The following is a 21,457-nucleotide window of genomic DNA, read 5'->3' on the forward strand; positions in this document are numbered from 1 at the left end:
TGCAATGGGGGGGGCTGTCAACAGTCCTTCACCCCCGCTCCCCTGCCCGGACCCGGGGAGCGGGAGCCACTTACCGCTCTGCCCGGCCTCACGGTGCCACCGCGCGTCCGGGGCGCGTCCGCCGCGCGCTCTCCCTAGGGAGAAAGAGAAATCGTGTGGACGGTCGGCGCGCGCTCACTCGCCGCCTCCTCTGCGGAGAACGGCGGGCAGCGAGGCCGGGCCGGGGCGGGCGGCTAGCGGAGGGGGGCCCGGGGGAGGTGGCGGCGGAATCTGCCCAACTCCCGAGCTCCACTCCGAGGGGAACCCGGAAAGCAGGCTGGAGAGCAGCCTGTGGGGGCCGCGCTCCTGGAGGAGTGGGGGACGGAGGTGCCCCCGTCCCCGGGCATCAACTATTGTCTGGGCGTCCTGGTCCCCGCTCGCGCCGCCTCCGAGGTTCAGCGCCCCCCATGCCGCCCGCCAGACCCCAGGAGAAAAAGCTGGGGGCGGGGGCAGCCGGCGAGTAAAGCGGGTATGGGGTGGCTGGGGGGCCGGGGTCTTGGAGGTCGAAGGTGGACGCAGGGGAAGGGGACGTGCGTGTCGAGTGGGGGGAGGAGACAGGTAACTGCAGACGGGGGTGGGAAGGCCCGGGAGGACCGGTGGGGGGAGGAAATGGGGAGGGAGCCACGGAGGCGGGAAGAGATGGAGTGGCTGGGGGGCGGCCTCTGAAGCCCAGACCTGGCCCTCCCCGGGGACCCTCCTCCCGGGAAGTCGGCGCCGCACTGACTTTTTCGCTTACTCGCTCACGCACGCACTGAACTCGCTCACAAAGTTGCCGGCGGTGGCGGCGCCTCACTCGCCCTTCCCTCCCTTCCACTCCCCTCGCCTCCCCGCCTCCCCGCCCCATTCCTTCCCCTCCTTCACTCCCTCCCTCCGCAAGTCTCGGGTGAGATCACCTCTGGGCCGCTCGGCACTGCGCTCAAATCTCGCGAGAGAAGCGGCGGCTCTGCCAGGCCGGCGGGGGAAGTAGGAGTTGGAGGAAGGTGGGGGACCGCGGAACTCCTAGTTGCTATGACGACGGCAAAGCCCTGGATTCCTGTCTCCCGCAGAGAGCCGAGGCTGCAAACGTGGGTGCAGTTTTCAACCTGCCCCCTCCCTTGCCAGACACCCTAATGGTGGGGAAATCGAGGGCCAGAAGCGAGAGGAGGATTTTTAAGCCTATTCGAGAGGACATCTGTAGAACAGCGTCATATCTGGCCAAATTTGGCAAATGAAGCTAATTTTTTTCCCCCAGAGGTTCAGGGGGAGATTTCTGTCACAGAAGCCAGCACATATCTCTATCCCCAAATATCAACTGTATATTCAGTTTTTCAGCCCTCCCGTCTAATCTCATCCGCCAGCCTCCACTCCTTAGGCTCCCTCTCTCCTCCCTCCCCCGCCTCCCCATCACCACCACCACCAGGCTGGGCTCCTTGAGGATCTGGCAGCTTCTTCATGTTTGTGTTCTCAGCGCCTCCACAGACTTGGTACATAGTAGCTATTTACTTAATGTCTATTGGGGGGAAAAAGCACAGGAGTCTGTGCGTGTTCTAATACTTTCCTTTCACCCTACCCGGTAGAGTATGTATCTATTTCTCTATTTACCTTAGAAGGTAAGTTTCTGCTCCACAGCCATATTTTGTACTCTATTTCTATCTGCGCGTTTCTGTTCACACAGAATGTGTCTGTTTTTCAATAGTTCTAGTCCTTCCTTTCTCCGTCTTTGTCTCATTAAAAAACTCGGGGGAGGGGGGAGTTATTTTGTTTTGTTTTGTTTAATCATTAAGCTTTTCAGAGGCCTCCAAACCTACTTCAAAATGCTGCTAAGGATGAAGAGGAAATCTTTTCACACCCTGTTTCTTCTTTTAATCGTAGAAACTTTTCTTGGGGGGCTTTAAATAGTGCCTAAATAAAATGGATGCTGTGAATGGAAGTTAAGCTTAAACTTTAGATTTCAAAAGGGATGAGTGAAAAATAGATTCCATGGTATAGTGAATTATATCTCAATAAAAAACTAATAAATCCCATTCCTACTTACATTAATATGAGAAAACTGTGATTTAATTCAATCCCACAGAACTAGAAAACCTAGGAAAGGGCATGAAGACTAGGCAGTTAAGACTCTTTTGGGTCAAGTGCAAGCTTAAAGCACTAGGTTGATGAAAGTTTTTACCTTAGAAACCTAAATGATACAGTGATTGAAAAGCACTGGCTAACTTCAGGAGACTAGGTTTGAGTTTTTCTGTGTCGCTAATAACTGAGTCTCCTTGAGAAGTCATTTAATCCAATTCTTCATCTGTAAAATGAGGGGATAGCCCAGATATGAGATCGTACAGCTTTAAAATTCTATAGCTCTTAGACCTATAAAAATTTCCAATAAATAACATATTTTCCGTTTATATCAAAAAAATAACAAATGAGTGTTTCATTTTATAGATCTGTGTCACAAAGTTATTTAAGTGTGGACAAGTTGATTTTAAAGTTTCTCTTGTCTCAACTATAAAAACAACAAAAATATTAACCATGTTACAGTAATTTCACAGGGAATCCATTGTTCAAGATTTGTTTTTACACTAACTCGAAACAGATTCCGTGTTATTTAATAAATACACTAACTCAAAACAAAGACCAAAACTGAATATATCCACATCCCACCAAAATAACTAGAAGGAGGTGGGAGGAAGAGAAGGAAAAAAGAAAGAAAGGAAGGAGAGAAGGAAGGGAGGGCGGGAGGGCAGGCCTTAAAATTACACACTGGTGTTTTTAATATAATTTTTTTTACAAAGAAACTCAATAGAGTATCATCATCCATCCCGTTGATGTGTTTTAAGGAGCCATCTTTCATAGAATAGTACACTGTTGTAAATCAGTAACTCATTTGCTCTGACTCAACTTGTAACATAATTTTGCCCTTAAAGGATGGCTGCCAATCTGTATCCATCCACCAGTACAGTCACAATTTCAGGGCCACCTGTTTTATGACTCCCAGATAGCCATTTGATACATTTGAAATAACTGATCCAAGTGCTAACCAAATCTATTAACTTTATTCAATGCTTATCAGGCTCAACAGTGGGTATAGGCCTCAGATCAGGAAGGGAACTTGCCTAACCTTCAGACAGAGTAGAATCGGAGAAATTGTCCCAGGGACCTAAAACTGCTCTTTCAAAGCCCCAGGCTACTATTTACCCTTCACTGATGACAGACCTTTCACTTGCGTTACTGAAGGGGCTAAAGGTGAAATCCACCAAAGCTGTAGGTTCCAGTTGCACGTTTTCTGGGTCAGGCACTCCCTGTGTATCCTCTTAGCCTTCTTGGGATTTCAAAATAGAAGACAAGAGGCAACAGAAGAGTAAAAGGGTAGGAAGAAAGAGTTTGCCAAGTACAGATTATATCTCAACACCATTCCTGCCTCCTTGCTCTGGGCTCTTCTACCCACCTCTGCCTGACTCCCTCCCACATACACACAAGGGATGTGTAACCTTTCCTAGGGATGAGGAGAACATCTAGTCATTTCCTGTTCCTCCCTCCCAATTCCCTTCTTAGTTTGTTAGAACACATTCCCTCTGGTTATTCAGTTCTACAAAACAAAACACCCTAACATATCCAATGTGGAATGAATTTTGACCCAGAAGCCTACCAAACAAGCAAAAACTGATACTTTTTAATAATATTATAAACATCATTTCACATTTGCATATTTTTCAGTTAAAGTCTGGCTTAGCCATCCCATTATCAGTTCAGAACTTTCTGTTACTGACTATACATCTACATGGAATTACTAACACATACATATTCAGAAAAATTACTCTTAACTATTAGAAAGGACCAAGGTGCCCCCAAATCATCCAAAATTAAGTTATATCTAATGCTGTTTCAACTTTAGGGTTTTATTGTTTTAGCCCTATGTGATATAACTTGAGTTATCTGAATACTAGATTTCTTAGAACAGTTCAGTCTCCCATCTGCATGATAGTATTTATTATATGTTTAGATACCTACAACTTTATAATCAATTAACATTGCTTAGCAAAGCTTGTACACTTCCTTGTCTGCTACCCAACTCTTCTAAAGGACTATTTCACACCTTCTCCCCCTTCATCAAACCTCTGGCTTATTACAGCTAATGCCCTCGCTTCTTCTTTCATTGATAAAATAGAAGCAATCAGATGACACCCTGGCAAACCACCTGTGCCTGACTGTGAGGAACTCTTCTGTCCTCCTGCCCTTGTGATGAACCCTCAGCGCTCTATGCTAAGACTAACCTCTCCCACCGTGTACTGGTCCCATCCCCTCTGACCCAGAGACATCGATTCAGCAATTGCCTCCTCTCTCCTGCATCAGGAAATTCCCCTCTCTACTGAGTCATTTCTAAGAGTGTCTGCATGCTGTATTATCTGCCATAGTAAAAATAATAATAATAATAATAATAATAATAATAATAATAAGACATTTCCTAGATTCCATGTCGCCCTCCACTTCACTTTACCCCCGGAATCTCCGAAAGGTTTTGCCATGCTTGCTGTCTTCAGTTCCTCTCCTCCATTCTCTTGAATCCACCCTGGACAGCCTTTTACCCCTACCAGTCCAAGGAAACAGGTCTTCTCAGGGTCCTGAGTGACTGCCTTGGTGCTAAATCCAGCAGTCAGCGCTCATCCTCACCTCATGTGACCCCTCAGCAGTGGGGAAATGTTGCTCACTCTTATCCTTGAAATACTTTCTTCATGTGGCTTTTAGGCTAAGAGTCTGTCTTGGCTCTTATTCCAGCTTTCTGGCCTTCTCAGTCTTCAGTCTCTAAGCTCAGAAGTCCCCAGGTCTCTAGAGACACCTTCTCTTTGTGGTCTCTTATCATCCTGTGGTTATCTCACCAATCTCATGACTTTAAGTAACATCCATATTCTGACTACCCTCAAATTTACATCTCTGGTCCAGACACCTCTCCGAAATCTAGACTCCTACATCTGTGAAAACTAATAAAGGGAAACCTCACTAAGGTGGAGTCCAGAGGCTAGAAGAGGGAGCCCTACCACTCAACCTCAATTATAGAAACAATTGTCAATTACAGACTCCCACTAGAAGTGTCAATTACACACCTTGGGCAGAAGAATCCTTAACCGGAAAGGATAATCAATTACAGGCCTCAACAGGGAAAAGATGTTTATTGCATCTCCCACAAGAAATCCACTACTCCCACAACCCAGCCAATGAGAAACCATCATCACCCTGAACTCCCGCTTTTCTCCAGCAGACTTCCCTTCCTCCATATTTTATTATTATTTTAACGTTTATTTATTTTTGAGAGCGAGAGAGACTGTGAGTGGGGGAAGGGCAGAGAGAGAGAGAGAGAGAGAGAGAGACACGGAATCTGAAGCAGGCTCCAGGCTCTGAACTGACAGCACAGAGCTCAACTAGGGGCTCAAACCCACCACCCCGTGAGATCATGACCTGAGATGAAGTTGGACACTTAAGCCACTGAGCCAGCCAGGCGCCCCATGGACTTCCCTTCAAAACAAGTCCCGGTAACTTCCTCCTCTTTCTGCATAAAATACTGTTGTTCTCCTTTGTTGGATTAGCCTGTGGTTTCTCCATAACTTGCTTGTCCTGAATGTAGTTCTCCATTATTCCTGAGTAAACCCATTTTGTTGGTAGAACAACTGATGGTTTTATTTTTAAGGTTAACACATCCATCTCCTAGTTAACATCTTCAGCTGGATGTGTATTAGGTATGTCAAACTTCACCTGTGTAAAACTGAAAAGCTCCAGATAGTCCCCGCCCCCTCCCCCCAAAAAACAGTTCCTTCCTACAATCTTCCCCACCTCAGTTAAGGGCACCCTTCCAGAGCTTTAGAGGTTTCTGATCAGAGCAAAAGTCCGGGGCCATCCTTGACTTCTCTACTTCTCTCATGGCACATATCCAGACCATTAGTGAATTCTGTTGGCACTTCCTTTAAAATACGTGTAGAATCCCATCACTTTCTACCAAATGCAAGTCTCTGGTTCAAGCCTTTTCTCACTTGGATAATCACAATATTCTCCCTAGAGGTATCCCTTTCTGATCTCTCTATTCCTGCCCTTCCCCCCCCCCCCCAATAATTTGTTCTATATACAGGACCTACGGTGTGGAACGTAAGTAAGTCAGATCAGGTTACTTCCCTGCTCAAAAGTCTTCAGGTTTTCTCATGTCATTCAGAGAAAAAGCCAAACTTCCCATTCTGGACCAGGGAAACGTTCTCTCTGACTCCCCTGTACACCACCGACTTCATCCCCTTCCTCTGCACCCTGCACACCTCCCCCTAGGCTACAAAGGCTTCTCTCTGTTCCCTTGAATACACCAGACACTCTCCTGCCTCCAGGCCCTGCATTTGCTGTTCCCTCTTCCTGAAAAGCTCTTCCCCCAAATGTCTGTGTGTCTCACTCCCTGAGTTTCTTTAGGTGTCTGTTCAAAGGTCACTGTTTTCTTCATTTGCCTGCTTGCTCCTGGTGCTCTTTCTTCTTAACCGTGTGTTATTTTGTAGGTGTCTCTCTCTCTCTCTTGCATTCATAAGGTAAGATCCCCAACACAGGAGTTGATGTCTGCCTTGTTCGTGCTGTATTCCCAGCACAGTGCCTGGCGTGTATAGAGTAGGCCTTCAATGCATGTTTGTTGGATAAGCAGGCAATGCTGTTTTAAATTTTTTTTTTTAACGTTTATTTATTTTTGAGACAGAGAGAGACAGAGCATGAACGGGGGAGGGGCAGAGAGAGAGGGAGACACAGAACCGGAAGCAGGCTCCAGGCTCCGAGCCATCAGCCCAGAGCCCGACGCGGGGCTCGAACTCACGGACCACGAGATCGTGACCTGAGCTGAAGTCGGATGCTTAACCAACTGAGCCACCCAGGCACCCCAGGCAATGCTGTTTTAAAGACAAAGTAAAAAGACTTGCAGGGTATGGTAGACAGACTGATTCCCCCTAAGATATCTGTGTCCTAATACCTGGTCACCTGCCATGGCAAAAGGGATTTTGCAAATGTGAGTAAAACCTGGAGATAAGGGGTCCATACCTTAGGGTATCTGAGTGGACCCAATGTGTAATCACAAGTTTCCCACAAGAAGGAGGTAGGAGGGTCAGAGTTAGAGTCACAGGAGATAAGACCGTGGAAATAGGGTCAGACAGAGATTTGAAGATGCCACACCCTGGCTGTGATGATGGAGGAAGAGGCCACGAGCCAAGGAAGGTAGGCAGCCTCTTGAAGTTGCACAAGGTGAGGGAAGGAGACTCTCCCCTAGAGCCTTCAGAAGGATTTGTAGCCCTGCCAACACCTCAATTGTAGCTCACTGAAATCCATTTTGGGCTTGCGACCTTCAGAACTGCAAGATAACAAATTTGTATTGTTTGGGATCACTAAATTTGGGGTAATTTGTTACAGCAATAAGACACTACTACACAGAGTTTACTCAGTGTAAACTCTGTGAAGGCAAAATGTCTGTCTTGTTCATACTTTAAAAAAATTTTTTTAAATGTTTATTTTTAAGAGAGAGAGAGCGCGTGCGCATGAGTGGGGGAGGGGCAGAGAAAGAGAGGGAGACACAGAATCCGAAGCAGGCTCCAGGCTCCGAGCTGCCAGTGCAGAGCCTGACGCAGGGCTCAAACCCGCGAACCGTGAGATCATGACCTGAGCCAAAGTCGGATGCTCAACCGACTGAGCTGTCCGGGTGCCCCATGTCTTGTTCATACTTAAGTCCCCACTGCCCAGCACGATTCCTAACGCAAGCAAGGCACTCCATGAACGTTTGTGGAAGGAAGGAATGAAGTTTAACAGCAGAGCAGAGTCAAAGCTTCCAGCCTGATGGGGTGGCAAAATCACTTACCTGGCCTCACCTTACCCCAGAAAGGGAAGAAAGCATATCTTTTAGGAAGCCTCCTTGAGCTTTTTGAGTCACAAAGATATAGGGGCAAAGGGGGGGGAGCCAACCCCAGGCTTAGGGACCAATATCGGCGACAGAGAATGAAGACCAGTCACAGGGGGCCTTGTGGATATGTTAAGAAGCTTGGTCTTTCTTCTGTAAGCGATAGGGAGCCATTAAAAGGTTTTCAGCAAGGCAGAGGTGTATTCAAATTTGCATTTAGGAGGCATAGCACACATAGAAATCCATGGGTCAGAGAAGAGGTCAGAACTAGAGTCATAAATGTGGAAGGCAGTAGCTTATAGTTGCTGATCTATTGGATTTAGATAATTTTTAAAAATTTTTTAAACATTTATTTAGTTTTGAGAGAGCATGAGTAGGGGAGAGGCAGAGAGAGAGAATCTGAAGCAGCCTCTAGGCTCTAAGCTGTCAGCACAGAGCCTGATGCAGGGCCCAAACCCACCAACCAAGAGATCATGACCTCAGCCAAAGTCAGACGCTCAACCGACTGAGCCACCCAGGTGCCCCTAGATAACATTTTTTAATGTTTGTTTATGTTTGAAAGAGAGAGAGAGAGAGAGAGAGAGAGAGAGAGAGAGAGAGAGAGAGAATGTGAGTGGGGGAGGGGCAGAGAGAGAGGGAGACACAGAATTCAAAGCATGTTCCAGACTCTGAGGTGTCAGTACAGAGCCTGACTCGGGGCTCGAACTCACAAGCCAAGCAGTGAGATAATAACCTGAGCCGAAGTCAGACGCTTAACCCACTGAGCTACCCAGACATCCCTAGGTAACATTTTAATTAAAAGCACCCTCACAAATTTTCTCTCATTCTCATAGGTATGTTCTATTGAAACATACTCCTTGAGCTGTTCATGTCATTCCTGGTTTGCTGATGATTTTCTTGCTATCATGGGTTCAATAAAAATCCCAGAAGGACTGAAAGTTCTGGCTCACCAACCCTTTTGACCTTTTTCTACATCAGCATCAGCGCATACTACCCCAGCTATACTTTTTTTTAAAAGAAATCTACCTTCTCTGAACCATTTCAAAGATTTTTTATTCATTTCTCCAGTAGTATCTCCTTTCAGGGAGTTCTTTGTGCTGCTTAAAATAATGTGAACATTCTCTCAGGAGCTGGAAATTTCCTTCCAACTAACCCTGTCTCTTTATTCCTTTCATCAGATTCCATGATCGAGAATATGTCGAGAAGGCAGGTGGAAAAAAAGGTCTCCCTCCACTCCCTTGTCTTTTTAAATCCCTAGAAATGAAAAGAGTCTTGCTCATGACTTGGAAGTGATGGGCTGTGGCCTCCCAGAACCATCTGCCTCCTTCCATTGCCAGCCAGAGCCACCGCAATGTTCACAAGAACCCAGGAGCTGTGGGAGCTCTCGAGTTGCACCTGTCCTGTGGGATCCAAGGAGAGAGCAGATTCTGTAGCGGTCACACATTGTGTGTTCATATGCAATTAAGAAACATACGTAATTAGGGTGACTGCTTGTGGACATGCCAAAGAGCATGACAGGCATGTTAAAGCCATCATAGCCTGTATTTGGGGGCAAAGAGGAAACAATGAATATGCTGATAGTTCAAATATGTTTAGGGTCTTAAAACAGCTCATCACTTACTCTGAACTTTACAAATCACTTTTCAGAGATGAAGTTTGTAAATGTCTCTTTCCGTCTCATTTGACCTTAACATTTGAGGGGTAGTGATGAGTATACTTACTCAGGTATGAGAAATAGCCAAGGCCACTACATGTAATTTTTTACTTATGCTGCAGATACTCAGCCAGTGGAGTGGAGGAAAATCTACTAGACTTTGGATTCCAGCTTGGATTTCCAGATGTTAACTCAACCAGATCAACTGTAACTTTAATAAGTTGTTTAATGTTTAAATTTTCTGGACTTTTATTTCTTTAAACACAAAAGGAGAGGGCGAAGAGCCCATCCCTTTGGACTAAACGTTTGTATGTTGCCATGTTAGCGTCTTTCATGTGTCTATATGCTCCTGGTTAAGAATCTGAGGTCTGGACTTTTGCTCCTGAGCAAGAACCTCCCTTCCTTTGCATTGATCTCGCGCCCTTCCAACTATGGTCTTTACTTTCCCCTGGCCTCTCCTGCCTCCTACCCATCCCCCACTCCCAGCCCCATCCCAGATGTCAAAGGCCACCACAACTCATGCTGGAAGGTTGGAGAGGGGCGGAGACTCGGGACAATCCCTCAGCCTTGTCCTGTTGCGCTCTTGTGGTCGGTGCCACTAGAGTGGGTGTCATTCTCGCTTGTGGCCCGGCCAGCCTGTGCCAGCTGCTCCAGCTGGCTGTGGGACTCTCGGACCTGGGACTCCCAGCTGCTCCCACTCTTAGTGCCTAGTGTCTGGGCTGCTGGGCGGTTATGCTTTCTTTGTTCCACACTTCCTCTGAGGACGGCTCAAATCACAATCCCTGCCAAGTAACTGGGGACTACTTGAAGATTCAGGATTGGTCTATAGAAGCCATTCAAATCCCCCCAGCTGGGACTGATATTAGGGGAGCAAAAATGAAAGTGTCACACCTACTGGTCTTCACCTGAGGGCAGTTCTGCATGGTGGGGTCAGAGGGACCTGGCCTCACACCCCACCTCTACCTCCAAACGTTCCATGGCTTTGGAAAAAGTTACTTACCTAAGCCTTGATTTTCTTGCCTTTATTTAATTTTATTTTTCAGTGTTTATTTATTTCGGAGAGAGGGAGAGGGACAGAGAGTGAGCAGGGAAGAGAGAGAGGGAGACACAGAATCTGAAGCAGGCTCCAGGCCCTGAGATGTCAGCACAGAGCCTACTGCGGGGCTCGAACTCAAGAACTCCGAGATCATGACCTGAACTGAAGTTGGATGCTTAACCGACTGAGCCACCCATGTGCCCCGGTTTTCTTGCCTTTAAAGTGGGAATAATATTCATGATTGTTTATTTACTTACTTAATGTTTATTTATTTTTGAGAGAGAGAAAGAGCAAGTGAGGGAGGGGCAGAGAGAGGAGACAGAGGATCCAAAGCAGGGTCTGTGCCGACTTCAGGGAACCCAATGTGGGCTCGAACTCACCAACCGTGAGATCATGACCTGAGCCAAAGTCAGACGCTTAACCAACTGGGCCACCCAGGTGCCCCACATGTTTGTTTTTTTAAACACATGGTGGTTTTGAGGATTAAATGAGATAACATGCATTTTTTAAAGATTTTATTTTTAAGTAATCTCTACACCAACATGGGACTCAAACTCACCACCCCAAGATCAAGAGTTGCACACTGTACTGACTGAGCCAGGTGCCCTGAGATTACACACATTTTCTTAGACTCTATGGGTTGGTTATCTAAAAGCCATGCACAACCCCCTTTTCCCTCCTTGTCCTCCATGTCTTTCCAGACTTCTTAAAGCCTTCACAACAAGCTTACATAAAACAGGGAAACTTCTGGAAACCCTGAGCTCCAAAAGATACTAACACAATAAAATACAAATGCAGAAATGTAGAAATACAGTGCCCTCCAAGCTCTTTCCATCACTCTTGTGCTATTCTCTCTGCATCGCCTGCTACCGCGTTCTCTCTGCACAATGGTTTCCTTGACTTTCTTTGGTCCACATAAGGAAAATACCTCCCAGATTCATTCCAGACTCAAACATCTCCCAAGTTTGCAAAATACCCAGAGAGAGAAGGACCTGACTGATCAGGTGCCTGCCTCTAGACCAAACAACTGTGACCAGCAGTCTGAGGCCATGTTGCGCAAAATGGCATGAAGGACCCATGACAAGACCTTGGGGGTGACAGTTCCCAGGAAGAGGAAGAGCAGACCACAAAAAAATGAAGGGTGGAGGGGTTATGTGAGAGGTACAAGACTAGGCTTCATCCCTTAAGGAAATTATCATATACGTAGCCGGGGAGAAGACAGAAATATTAAGTCTTCAATTAAGTTTCAATTGATTTTGATGCCAAAGGGGATAATGTAAGGGGAAAAAACCCCAAAACGATCAATAGTGGTGGAAGAAATCTTGTGCTTTTTGAGATCCAATCAATAAGGCCCTGCAGCTCTCCCTGCAAGGTATCTGCTCCTTGGGACTTCCTCCCCTTACAAAGCTCTAGGCCTCACCCTTCCTTCTGTCTTGAAAGACAAGATGTAAAAACACTTATTCAAAATAAAAGATGGTTAGGGGACAGGCTTTATCAAACAGGGGAACTATTTAAAGCGGGATCTTTCTGCCCTGGGCAGGAATTAATGGAATTAAGCCACGAAGGGGGATTGACTATAGTGTGCAAATGAAAGACGTTACTAAAGAGGATAAAACAGGATTAGCGGCATACTTAGAATTTATGGAAAAGAGATCAAGAAGTTAGTGATGGCTCCACGAAGCCAGCGGATCTTAGCTCCTGTGGTGAAGATGAAGGGAGGTGGGACATTCCTGGAGGGAGAAACAGTGAGCAAAAGAACTGAGGTCAGGGGCGCCTGGGCGACTCAGTCGGTGAAGTGCCCGACTTCAGCTCAGGTCACGATCTCACGGCTCATGAGTTCGAGCCCTGCCTTGGGCTCTCTGCTGTCAGTGCAGAGTCTGGAGCCTGCTTCAGATTCCGTGTCTTCCTCTCTCTCTGCCCCTCCCCTGCTCACGCCCTGTCTCTCTCTCTCTCTCTCTCAAAAATAAATACACATTACAAAAAAAAAAGAACTGAGGTCAGAGTGAATGCGGCATATTTGCGGACAATCACACGCAAGGGAGTGCAGGGCAGCAGTCCCTAACCGCGGGATGCCCAGTAAAAGCACCCACTGTGTCTGTTAAATGTAGATCCCTGGGCCCCAAGTGCAGAGATTCAGCTGTAGTTGGTCTTGAGAGAGTCCTGGGATTAGACATGTTTAGTAAGCACCTCAGGGCTGCCGTAGGTCTACAGAGCACGACTTGAGAAACACCAGCATTGCCCATTAGACAAAAGAAACGGCTTCTCCTTTTGAGTATGTGTTCGCTCTTCGACAGCAGCTGTCAGACTACCAGGTCTCTTCTGATAGCTTAGGAGAGCTGCACTGAGCCAGTGCCCCTGCAGCTGGGGCTACTGTGGTCCCTGATCCCGAGAGGGGCCACTTGGTCACCAGCTGGTCCGGCCTTCGGTTCACAGCCTGTGCATTGCGACACCCAGCTCAATATGCAGCAGAAACAGTCTAGATGGTGAATACTTCTTAGATAATGCTGCTGTTTCTTTTTTTTTTTTTTTAATTTTTTTTTTCAACGTTTATTTATTTTGGGGACAGAGAGAGACAGAGCATGAACGGGGGAGGGGCAGAGAGAGAGGGAGACACAGAATCGGAAACAGGCTCCAGGCTCTGAGCCATCAGCCCAGAGCCTGACGCAGGGCTCGAACTCACGGAGCGCGAGATCGTGACCTGGCTGAAGTCGGACACTTAACCGACTGCGCCACCCAGGCGCCCCTAATGCTGCTGTTTCTATGTCTCACCGGTTCTTTTAGTTGTCTTTTATTATCCAGCCAAAGTGATTTTTATATAAACTTAAAAATCGGCATTTGTGTAATAGTAAAGAGTGATCTATTTGTATCGATTTTAAAAAAGAGGTTGTACGTTTGAAGAGTTTTCTGTTCCAAACTTCCCAAGAGTTGGTACTACTAATTAATCATACGTTATTTCTTTTTCTTTGTAAGCCACTTTGTATCTCCTCTCCTGCAGTTCAAGCCACATAATTTCCATTAAGGTATCATTTTACAACAAGAAAACAGAGTTAAGAAATAAGTCACATCGTTTTCAAGGTGTTGGGACTGAAACTGAAGTTTCTTAATACCCTACCCAAGGGTTTTCTTATTAGGCCATTATCTTGTCATTATTTTATTCTTGAGTTGTTCCCTTCAATTACTTTCAGAAAAAATTAAAATGCTAATAAGATGTTTTCCAGGCCTTTGAACCAGAAATCCCAAGTACACACAGAATGAAGATAACTTTTCACTGGCCCTCCCTCTTCTCTGCTTGAATTTCTCTTACTCTTCAGCCCGTCTGCAGTCAGAATTTTGCAACCATATTTCTCTAGACCTACCGTAAGGACAGGACAGGAAGGAATCTGCTGTGTGTCGTTATGTTCATTAGTTGGGAGGTTCTCGCTCCATCGTTACCGTGAACAGGCTTTGAGTCTTCTATCTAATTTCCATCCAGTCCCATTCTATTAGAAATGTGACTACTATTCAGCAAGCGAACTCTTCCAATAACCAGGAGAAAGAAACATGATGACTCAGTCCTCTTGGGCTCCAAGCACTGGATACAATCCCATTTGAAACCTCTGTGTCCTGAGACTGGTCTGCATCTCTGGTCTGTGCTGCCTGGGAGCACACAAGATGAAAGAACATTTACTGGCCCATCACTAGGGGTGGTGAATCAGACCAACTCGGATGAACAATAGTTATAAGTAAAGTGGCTCTCTGGGATGCTAAACATACTCCAGGCTGCTCTCTCAGGATTGTGTCCTGCTTCTGTGTTATTACATAATAAATTGCCCTCAAACTTAGAGGCTTAAAACAACCACCATTGTATTATATTTCACAATGTTCGGGTCAGAGAATTCTGGCAGAGCACAGCCAGGTGATTCTTCTGTTCCAAGTTGGTAGTCTGGAGATTTCACCCATCTGTCTACACCTTGTTGGGTATGGGTGGGAGGCTGAATTCTGCGGGCACTGCTACCTGGCTTCTTGAGTGAAGCAGTCTCAGGGGAGTCGGAGTTAGCTGGCAGACCTTCCAGAAAGGGTGTTCTGAGGGACAGGAAGTGGAAGCCGCCAGCATCGTAAGGTGTGGGCCTGGAAATTGGCCTATTACCTCTACCATATTCTCTTGGTCAAGCAATTGCATCACCGGCCTATGTAACAAGAGAGAAGACTCTGTGGCCATCTTTAATTCATCACGGAGCTTGTTCACCAGACATTTGTAGAGCCCGTAGTAAAGCCCAGGCTCAGTGCACAACACGGGGAATATGGAGGAATGATACCACACTCCCTGCCACTAACAAGACTACAGCCTAGAGGAGAAGCTGATGTATTATATAGTTCCTGTTCATAAACTTTCAATAATTCTCAAAGACAATAAATCAGTGAAACCAGGAGTAAATTTTAGGAGATAATTTAAAATGAAAAAGAGAAAAATCCCCTGTCTAATAATCTCTAGTTTCTCATAATTCAAATGTCTGTTTATCTAACAACACCTGGCATTCAAATAAATTGTGATGCGGAGCCAAAGCTTGAGGTGTTAGAGGGGAAAATAAAGGGCAGAGATAACTTCTGTGAGAAATAGATCTCAGGCACGCTAAGAAATTGTAGTCAGAGCTCTGTGATCACCAGATAAATTCCAAAACACTTCAGTCCTCACGTGTAGGGCAAGTGGTTAGACCAGTTATAACCCTTGGCAAACCTGTCAATCACAAATCAGAGAAGGCTGACCCTTGCAGCAGAGCATTTGGATCACAAAGGAAAGGCAGAGCAATCGGGCCTCATCTTCCTGGGAAAACAGGGAAGATAATGTTTCTAGCTCAGCAGCCTTCCAGCTAGGATGTTGCCTCGCCCTGAAGCAGAGCTGTTAGGCATGAAGCCACTTAGCTTAATAGACTGATATGTCACAACTGGTTAAGGTTTGAGATTTCCAGCAAGAGTTTGGGAGACTATGGTCACACTGTAACAACACTGTGTCTGTGAAGCAGAAACATGGCAAAGATTTGGAGAAAGTGATTTCGAGTCTGCTTTTTAGGGATGCTTCCTGATGGACACGCCATCGAAATCACTGACCTACAAACCGTTCCCTGACTGCCATGTTCTCTGGACTTCGTCCATGTCACTCTCTCACCCGGAGCAACTGGGTAGTACTGGAAAGGGGAAAGGAAAACATGAAAATGTGGTTGGGACCAAAGAAGTGGCCTGAACAGCCCAATATGTGGGAGGCACATGTTGTTCCCAGCAGGGATGCAGCTGACAGATGCTGTTGTTTAGAGAAAAGAGATTCACGTGGTGGGAAAAGACCTCATATAGGGTGTGTGAGCTTTAGGTAAACAGAGGCAGAGATGTCAAAGAAGGTGGCTCTAGGCTGGCAAAGCAGCACGTGTGAGAAACGAATGTGGTTCCAGCCAGTAGTTTTGAGCACCTACTCTATGGCAGGCATTGGCTGCTAACGAGCCCTGTATGGGAGAAGGACACGCTGGAGAGACCTGGAGGAGACTAAACTATCAGCACCGCTATCTAAGAATGCTGAGAAATAAGGGTAGCAACATAGGCACGCCCAATTTAGGAAGAGCCTGGAGTCCTCTACTAAAGTCTTTGAAGCCAGTGTTCCTCATTCTAGGCACAGAAATTCTTTTGTTTGCTTCAAAGAACTCTTGATAGGTTCTTTTCCAAAAGCATAATCCACATTTCACAGGAAAAAGACAAAAAAAAAGAGCATCTCCATTCTACATATATTGCTGTTGCCATCACTGTTAAACATAATTTATACGTGGGATCAAATGCCTAGTGGTTCTTCGGACCAGTCCCTGTACCCTTTGACTTCTCATTCTTCTATATTTCTTGGTTTAAACAAGATCTGAACTGTGTATTGCACAATGATTTCTAAATATCACTGGATTTGCTTGGATGAGCAATTATGAAATAAGGGGCAAACTATTTTACATGTTGTATTTTTCTAAATCACATTATTGAAATCCTCAGTTTACTCTAGGAGGATGAGGCAAGGAGAATGAAGAATGAATACCATGTACAAAGTCGTCTCCTGAAAAGTGTACAATAATGGTAATCCCTTGTGCTTGCTCCCCAGTGTCCCCACCCTACCCATCACATGACACTTCCCCAGTGTCCCCACCCTGCCTATCACATGAGACCCACCTTACATCCAACTTCTTCCAGACGTTCTCTCAAACCTTTCCATCCACAGCTGATGATTTCCCTCCTAGATCTCCTCTTACACATATGCCATTATTTAACTCTCTCATTCATTTTTAGAAACTAAAATAATAAGCATTTTGAGAACAAGTAGATCCTATACATTTTTATATTGCTCAAGGTCTAGCTAATAATAATAATAGCCAACATTTATTGGTCACTTAACTGTGCCCAGAGCATAACTTGCACTATTTGATTTAATTCTTACAATCATCCCTAGAGGATGGTGCTGTCATTATCCTCACTTTACACATGAGGAAATTGAGGTGTACTCAAGATTCTATGGCCAGAAAATGATAAATTCAGGATTTGAAGGTATTCTGACTCCAGAGTCCATGTACATAATTACTTCTCAAAATAATACAAAAAGTATTTATTGAACATTTACTGTGTTCCAGGCATTGAATAAGTGCATCATGTGGATTACTTCATTTATTCTTCACACATATCTATGAGGTAGGTAACTATTATGGTCCCCATTTGAGGGATGAGGAAATTGAGAGGTAGTGAGACTGTTGTTTTTGTGAGAGAGCATTTAAGGTCTACTCTATTAGCAAATATCACTGTATTAGCACTGTATTGTATAATACAGTGTTATTACTATAGTCACCATGTCTTAATTAGAGAAGTAGTGCGTTTTAACAGCTTTGTCACGAGCATATATCTAATAGGGGCTGGAACCCAGACTGGGACCAGCTATGACTGAGTCTAGAGACACTGAACTTCTACCTAGCACAATAAGAGTCAAGTATATAGAATGGATCACCTAAGGGGGGAATTCCTTCCGTATACCAACATCCTGGTGGCTACAGTTCTCTTACTTCAACCATTTCTTCCATGACGTGTTTTGCAATGTCTTCACTATCCAAAGGGTGATCTTAGAAAATATCCATCTTAAAGTATGATCTTCTGAACTACAGCAAATATCTCAGATGGGATCTGATCAGACCATGTCACAAGTCCCATCTCCCAAACAGAATTACAGCGTTCTTAAAGCAGGATTACTGCCATTCTCCTTTCCATGGCCCTTAGCCCCAAGTTCAGTGTGCCATGTTAGTTCCTATCTTCTGCCTCCTACATGCTCAGCTCCAGTTTCTGAATGTGATAGTGGCTAGGATTTCCATCTCCATAGTGAGTCGGGTATCAGTTAGGAATGATTTCCATTGTTAATAATAGAACATCTATCAATGGCTTAAACAAACGTGCTTTAATTCTTACATCACAGCCATCTGGACAAAGTGGCTGCTGGCGTTAGTTTAGTGGCTCAGTGATGACAGGGCTGGCATTGCCATGATTCTCTTGGCTTTTTCTTCTTGGTTACAAGTTTCAGGCAAGCGAGAAGAGGTGAAGGATTGTGCCAGTTCTGTTCCTTTTAGTTTAGTTTTGTTCTTGTTTTGTTTTCTTTTTAAGAAGACTCCACACCCAGTTGGGGCCCCATGTGGGGCTTCAACTCACGACCTTGAGATCAAGACTAGAACTGAGATCAAGAATTGGACACTTAACCAACTGAGCCACCAAGTGCCCCAGTTCTGTTCCTTTTAAAAGAAAAAAAAAAAAAAAAAAAGCTTTGCCAAAAGCGTCCTCGGCAAACTCTCCTTCTGTCTCATTGGCTATCACTGGGTCATATGGCACTTGGGCTACATGGGAGTCTAGGAAGCTGGGGACCATGACTGTTAAGACTAGCTTAGACCTTCCATAATCCACTGTTTGGGTCTGGGCACATTGCTGCCCAGAACAAGCAAAAAGGAAGAAAAAGACCTTGGATACCAGACAGGCATATAACAGTGTCTGCCATGGTGGAGTGTGAAAATCATCTGCAGCTCTATTTTCAATGTCTAACTTGTTCAGAAATGAAATTAGTCTTTGGGCAGCAATATATACATGCAGCCACAGCCTCCCTCCTTACACTACTGGAATCCACTCCAGTTTCCTGCTAGAACTTCGTATGAATAGAAGACATGGTCACAGCTAATTCCTGCCAATCTCTTTCTCTAAACCTGCAAGCAGTTAAAACTTCCTGGAATCTGAACGAATGTCCCTGATTTTGGACTCAGACTTGACCCTTAAGAACAAGTACTATTTGTTGCTCATGACGCTCTGCGTCGTGTCCCATTCTACATTTCCAGATAAGACTTGTTGATCTTGGACTTGGACCTGGATTGGATTTTGGTCTTCGCTGACTTTAGCTCAAATCCTCTTCCCAGCTGGGAACTCCCAGCATGCCTTGAAGCCCAACCCACACCGTTTATGACACATAATAGATTACTAAATAAATTCACATTGAATGGCTTTGACTATTTAAATTCCCAGGATGTCAACTGCTGTCACTAACAGCAATAGCCATCTGTCAGAAATGTTATTAAGGAAGTAACCTCATTCAATGAAGATTTGTAGCAAGTTAACTTTAATTTATTAGGCAATATGGTCAAAGATAAATAAAGTTCCACTTTGGAAAAGGACATTTTTGAGTGTTGTACATTGAATAATGGACCACAACAACAATCAGATAGTGATAAAACAGGATAAGCCTGAATAAGGGTTGATCTTGTGCTGTCTGGCCAATCTACACTGAATATTGATGACTAAGTTTTCAGATAAAAGAAATACAAGGAGAAAGTTAGAAGAGTTCTAGCAGACCAGGGTAACAAATACTGTAACATCACGTATGAATCCCAATATCTACATTCCAGGGAAGTGTTTCATCTGAAAAGTGAAAATACTTTGCTTTATCCAGGTAATGAGAATGATTTAACCTTCTATATTTCTCTATAGCTCAAAGCTAAGAATAATGCCTAACCATATTAACCACATTTGCCTAGAGTCCTGGTAAATGTGCATCCCTGTAAATCTGCAAAACTTTTGATTTTCTATTTTTTTCCTTAATATGTCCCATTGAAAGTCATCTCAAAGGTTTTTTTCAAAAGATGGGTTTTGTTGTTGTTGTTGTTGCTGTTGTTGTTTGGGGGTTTTATGGCAGGAGGGTACAGCCCAAAAGGATTAATGTTAATCAGGTCCTGGTATACAAATGTTTTGTGATCTAGCTTTTTACAAAACATTAGCATAATAGAATAACTAGAAATAGATAGGTAGATAGAATGTGATGTTCCTATTATATCAAATAGTAGGAACCACTTAACATGGTTCGATAGGATTTGAATGGTAACTACATCAAGGCTGAGCTCAAGGTAACTACATCAAGGCAAGAGTTTGGACTACAGATATTGTGGCAATGTTGCTAATTGGGGGAAATTCCATATGCTGTTGTTCTTGGGCATGCATATGTCAGGGATGATATTTGATGGTGAAAGTTTAGAAATCCAACTTATTTTCTTACTGTCCTGAGGTCTCCTGACCTATTAAGGGAGAGCCACGATTTTCCTTCAGGGAAATTCAAGGAATTAAATGAATGCTCAACTGAGACCTCAGAGTACCATCTCCTAACCAGCCATGCCAACTCTGATTGACTTGTAGTGACTGTGGGCACCGTCTTTAAAAGGGTGCTGAGATTTCATCCAGACTCAATGGGAAAGATGCTTAGCTTTGTTAACGATCTCTGTCAGGGGTGGGGGCAGGCGAGAGTGCAGTGGGAAGCATGGCTCTACATGCCGTTCATGCTATCGATCAGTGTCACCTGAGAGCTTGTTAAACCATAGATGGCTGTGTTTTAATACATCAGGGGTAGGGCCCGAAAATTTGCATTTCTGACAAGTTTCTCAGTTTTCTTAATACTAGTGATCCAGGAATGACTCTTTGAGAACCATTTCCAAAGGTTAAAGCAGAAATAATCTTAACCAAGAAATTTTAAAAAATTATTTCCAGTTGTTTTAATTATACAAAAGTCTTGATATAGCAGTTGAAGATTTTCTGATTTTAATTAACAAACATCTCCACAGAGTCACTTGAAGGAGTTAACCGCCTTTTGTGCCCTGGAGAAATTGATGCGCTGGATGAGGTGTTTAATATTGATCATTTGAACTTTAAGGAGATAGGAGCTGAAGACAGCAGTTTGGAGTGTAGTGTCAGATAGAATTGTTCTCTCCGTGCTAATTAGATACCAGCAGAAGCTACATATTGAGACGTCTCTTGGTTCACGGATCATGTAATGAGAAGAGAACAGGACATCTGTCCACCTCTTCGCTGGGCCTGAAGAATGGCATCCTGCTCATCTAAGAGCTATTAATAGTAGTTAATAACTTAGTGTGTAGCAGGCAGATTGGGTTTTACGTGTAGTATCACACTTAATACATTATCACATTTAATCCTCACGTCAACCATTTTCCAGATGAGAAAACAAAGCCTTGAAGAGATTGAATAACTTTCCCAAGATCACAGAACTAGCAAGGGGGCGCAGCTGGGACTTAAATCCAGGCAGCCACCAGGCCTTATATTCTACACTCTCAGAGCAATTCAGCTGCAAGCCTCTTTGAAGTCACTAGGTGCCGGTTGACGGGACAAGGACAAGGACACATCCCGGCTTCAGAACGTTTGAGTCAGACCTTGAACGTTCAAAGACACTTCCCCTCCACTGTGATTCTAGAAATGCTATTTGAATGCAATTTTGGTTCACACGGGTCTCCGCAGTCCTTATCTGGCAAGGCCACCCCAGTGACAAGTGTGGGCTGTGTTACCAAAAAAC

At 44.7% G+C, this 21,457-nt stretch overlaps 1 protein-coding gene across 3 annotated transcripts in view; it reads right to left on the reverse strand.

Annotated features, from left to right (window-relative positions):
* Positions 1-838, reverse strand: part of SIPA1L1 (signal induced proliferation associated 1 like 1) — a 366,004-nt gene extending 365,166 nt beyond the window's left edge. For 2 of the 3 annotated variants that reach the window (XM_086709388.1, XM_086709371.1), the window contains exons 1-2: positions 764-838; positions 75-134 (exon numbers count right to left, since the gene is read on the reverse strand). The gene's annotated coding sequence lies outside the window, so the exon portion shown is untranslated. The remainder of the gene's footprint in view (positions 1-74; positions 135-763) is intronic. The other variant, XM_086709372.1, reaches the window with a different exon arrangement.
* Between the last annotated feature and the right edge of the window lie 20,619 nt (positions 839-21,457).

The sequence above is a fragment of the Puma concolor genome, chromosome B3 (assembly GCF_028749965.1).
Source record: "Puma concolor isolate L17-30 chromosome B3, mPumCon1.1.hap2, whole genome shotgun sequence".
In the NCBI taxonomy this organism is placed as follows: domain Eukaryota; kingdom Metazoa; phylum Chordata; class Mammalia; order Carnivora; family Felidae; genus Puma; species Puma concolor.